Source organism: Otolemur garnettii, unplaced genomic scaffold (assembly GCF_000181295.1).
Source record: "Otolemur garnettii isolate 467f Iridium unplaced genomic scaffold, OtoGar3 scaffold00153, whole genome shotgun sequence".
Lineage (NCBI taxonomy): Eukaryota > Metazoa > Chordata > Mammalia > Primates > Galagidae > Otolemur > Otolemur garnettii.
The window spans coordinates 745,976-750,291 of NW_003852548.1; the positions used below are offsets into that span (position 1 = coordinate 745,976).

The 4,316-nt window shown below is 42.4% G+C and overlaps 1 pseudogene; it reads left to right on the forward strand.

Moving 5' to 3' along the window:
- The first annotated feature begins 2,766 nt into the window (after positions 1–2,766).
- Positions 2,767–3,431, forward strand: LOC100966833 (annotated as a pseudogene).
- The last annotated feature ends 885 nt before the right edge of the window (positions 3,432–4,316 follow it).

Sequence of the window (4,316 nt, forward strand, 5' to 3'; positions counted from 1 at the left end):
GGGGCTGGGTTGGAACCCACCACCTCCAGCATATGGGGCCAGCGCCCTGCCCCTTTGAGCCACAGGTGCTGCCCTATCTTGAATCGATTTCTATAAAATTGGTGAGAGGTGCAGATCCAGTTTCAGTCTTTTTACATGTGTGGTTATCCAGTTCTCCCAGCACCATTTATTGAAGGGATTCTTTCCCCCAATGTCTGTTCTTATTTGGTTTATCAAAGATCAGGTGGTTATAAGAGGTTAGTTGTATCCCATGGTTTTCTTTTCAGTTCCAAATGTCAATGTCTCTATTTTTGTGCCAACACCATGCTGTTTTGATCACTATGGCCTTGTATTATAGCTGAAAGTCTGGTAGGGTGATGCCCCTGGCTTTGTTTTTATTACTAAGAATTGCTTTGGCTATACAGGGTTTCTTCCAGTTCCATTCAAAATGAAGAATTATTTTTCCAAATCTTGAAAGTACAATGATGGTATTTTAATGGGGGTTGCATTGTATCTGTAGGTTGCTTTCAGTAGTATAGACATTTTGACAATGTTGATTCTTCCCAGCCATAAGCATGATATGTTCTTCCATTTGTTAATATCTTCTTCTGTTTCTTTTCTTAAGGCTTCATAATTTTCTTTCTTTCTTTTTTTTTTTTTTTGTATAATGAAAGTCGCCTTTTATTGACAGCTTAACGTGTGCTTGGTTACCTGTTTTACCTCACTGAATCCTCACAATAATGGCCCTTGAGGTAGGTCTTATCATCCCATTTTACACTTGAGAAAACAAGAGCCTAGGAATTTTTTTTTTTTTGAGACAGAGTCTTACTTTGTTGCCCTCAGTAAAGTGATGTGGTGTCACAGTTCACAGCAACATCCAACTCTTAGGCTTAAGCGATTCTCATGCCTCAGCCTCCCGAGTAGCTGGGACTACAGGTGCCTGCCACAAAGCTGAGCTTTTTTTGTTGTAGTTGTTTACAGTTGTCATTGCTGTTTTAGCTGACTGGGGCCAGGTTCGAACCTGCCACCCTGGGTATATGGGGCTGGCACCCTACCTACTGAGCCACAGGCACCGCCCGAGAGCCTAGGAATTTTAAGTAAGTTGCCCAAGGTCACTCCTTGGTGCTGGCTCCCCAAAGCCCACCTGTCTTGGGCTGTGGGTCAGTGGGATACTGGAGAAGCTGTCCTGATATGAAGAATGAGGAATCCAAACCCAGGAGCTTCAGTCTTTTTTTTTTTTTTTTTTTTGAGACAGAGCCTCAAGCTGTCCCCTGGGGAGAGTGCCGTGGCATCACAGCTCACAGCAACCTCTAACTCCTGGGCTCAAGCGAATCTCCTGCCTCCGCCTCCCAAGTAGCTAGGACCACAGGCGCCCGCCACAACGCCTGGCTATTTTTTGGGTTGCAGCCATCATTATTGTTTGGCGGGCCCAGGCTGGATTGGAACCTGCCACCTTAGGTGTATGTAGCTAGCGCCTTCGCCACTTGAGCCACAGGCACCGAGCCAGGAGCTTCAGTCTTACTGAGAAGAATGGGGAATAGCAAAGGAAAATAAATCTTTTTTTTTCTCAATTCATTTTAATTTGGAGATGTAAGCAAGAATATTATTATTGGACCTCAAAAACACCTGAATTGACCACAGATCTCAGCTGGACCATCAGCTGTGCCAGATAATCCCACTATGTAAAAAAAAGGTCCTGGATTCATTCCTTTGTACCTCCCCCAAAATGTCCATTCTACTATTTTCCTCTTTCTCTCCAGCATCATCATTTCACTCACTTTCATGGCCCCAGTCAGCTAAAACACTTATATGGGTTCCTAACACCATATAAGTATAACTGATATGGATCCATCTGGGAGGGGTAAACTATCTTCACAATTGCCACCGTGATTGTCTGCTCTTCCTTAGAGCAAAACTCCAAAACAAGTTTTCTGCCTGTTTTCTTTGCTTCCCGATCTCTACTCCCCCTACTCACATACGGCTTTTTCCTTATGGAGCCACTGAAAATGGCACTCATTGATGTCATAAAAGACTTACATGTTAAGAGAAAGATTTTTGGACATGGTAGACACTCCATCATGCTAGAAAATCTTTCTTTTCTAGGCTTCTGTGACCCCACACTCACTTGGTTTTTCTCCTGCCTCAGTGGTCATTTTTTCTTACTCTACCATGCTGGTTCCTCCTCTTCTTATAAATTCCTAAATAGTAAAGTGACTCAGAACTTCATCAAATCTTCTGTAACCCTATTTTCTTCTTTTCCCTAAGCACTCTCTTTCCAAATAATTTCATCCATCCCATTCTTTCAATACCCCTAATATGATGATGATTTCTGAATTTCTCTCTCCAACTTAGACTGTCCAGCCCAGCACTGTCTTCTTGCTCACAGTGTCATTAGATGTTTAATAGGCATCCCAAATTTCACATTGCCAGAACAGAACTATTGATTTTACCTTTTCCTCACCTAACCCAAATGTTCTCCCCTCCATACAAATCTTTGCACACATTAGTAAAATCCATTACCACCTCCCCTAATCTTTGAGCTATAAACTTACAAGTCAACCTTTTCTTTCCTTTACAACAAATGTCTGAGATTTGTGGTTACCGTGGGTGTTTTAGCCTTTCAGTTACAAGAGTCTAACCCACCAATAAACTGTTATATCCTCCATCAAGATATTTCCTCCCAGAGCCATTGCAATACATTGAGCTCCATAGAGACAGCTCCAGGGCACGTGAGAGCCGGACGGGCACTGGGTGACTCAGTGCCTCGCTGAGGAAAAATAACTAAACATGGGCAAAGGAGATCCTAAGAAGCTGAGAGGCAAAATGTCACCATATGCATTCTTTGTGCAAACTTGTCAGGAGGAGCACAAGAAGAAGCACCCAGATGCTTTAGTCAACTTCTCAGAGTTTTCTAAGAAGTGCTCAGAGAGGTAGAAGACCATGTCTGCTAAAGAGAAAGGAAAATTTGAAGATATGGCAAAGGCGGACAAGGCCCATTATGAAAGAGAAATGAAAACCTATATCCCTCCTAAAGGGGAAACAAGAAGTTCGAGGATCCCAATGCACCCAAGAGGCCGCCTTCAGCCTTTTTCTTGTTCTGTTCTGAGTATCGCCCAAAAATCAAAGGAGAACATCCTGGCCTATCCATTGGTGATGTTACAAAGAAGCTGGGAGAGATGTGGAATAACACTGCTGCGGATAATAAGCAGCCTTATGAAAAGAAGGCTGCAAAGCTGAAGGAAAAATAAGAAAAGGATATTGCTGCATACCAAGCTAAAGGAAATCCTGATGCAGAGAAAAAGAGAATCCTCAAGGCTGAAAAAAGCAAGAAAAAGAAGGAAGAAGAGGAGGATGAAGAGGATGAAGATGAAGATGATAAGTTGCTTCTAGCGCAGTTTTTTTTCTTGTCTATAAAGCATTTAACCCCCCTGTACACAACTCACTCCTTTTAAAGAAAAGAAATGTAAGACTGTGTAAGATTTGTGTTTAAACTGCACAGTGCCTTTTTTTGTATAGTTAACACACTACCAAATGTGTCTTTAGATAGCCCTGTCCTGGTGGTATTTTCAATGGCCACTAACCTTGCCTGGTACAGTATGGGGGTTGTAAATTGGCAGGGAAATTTAAAGCAGGTTCTTGTTGGTGCACAGCACAAATTAGTTATATATGAGGATGGTAGTTTTTCATCTTCACTTGTCTCTGATGCAGCTTATATGAAATAATTGTTGTTCTGTTAACTGAATATCACTCTATAATTGCAAAAAAAAAGTTGGAGCTGTTTTGTTGACATTCTGAATGCTTCTAAGTAAATACAATTCTTTTTATTAAAAAAAAAAAGATATTTCTCCCATCTGACCATTGAGGGTACAAGAAACTAGGTTACACTGATTGTATTTGTTAGGTAAAGTCCCTCTTATAATTCTATCTTGTCCCTAAAAAGTGTGATACACACCGAGACCCCCATCCCCTCCTACCTTCCCTCTCTCTTCTCTTCCTTTACCTCACCTCCTCCCTCCTTCTCTCTCTTTCTCTGCTCTTCCCTTCCCCCACCCCTCACTGTGTACTGCATTGGTTCCTAACCTGTGGGTCACAACCCACAAGAACTGTATTAAAGAGCTGCAGCATTAGGAAGGTTGAGAACCACTGGTGTACTAGGTCATTAATTGTCCTCATATGAGAATTGAGTATGCAGGATTCATGCTCCTCCATTCTTGTGATGCTTTACTATGAATAATATGTCCCATGGGTGGTGCCTGTGGCTCAAAGGGGCAGGGCACTGGCCCCATATGCCGGAGGTGGCAGGTTCAAACCCAGCCCTGGCCAAAAACTGCAAAAAA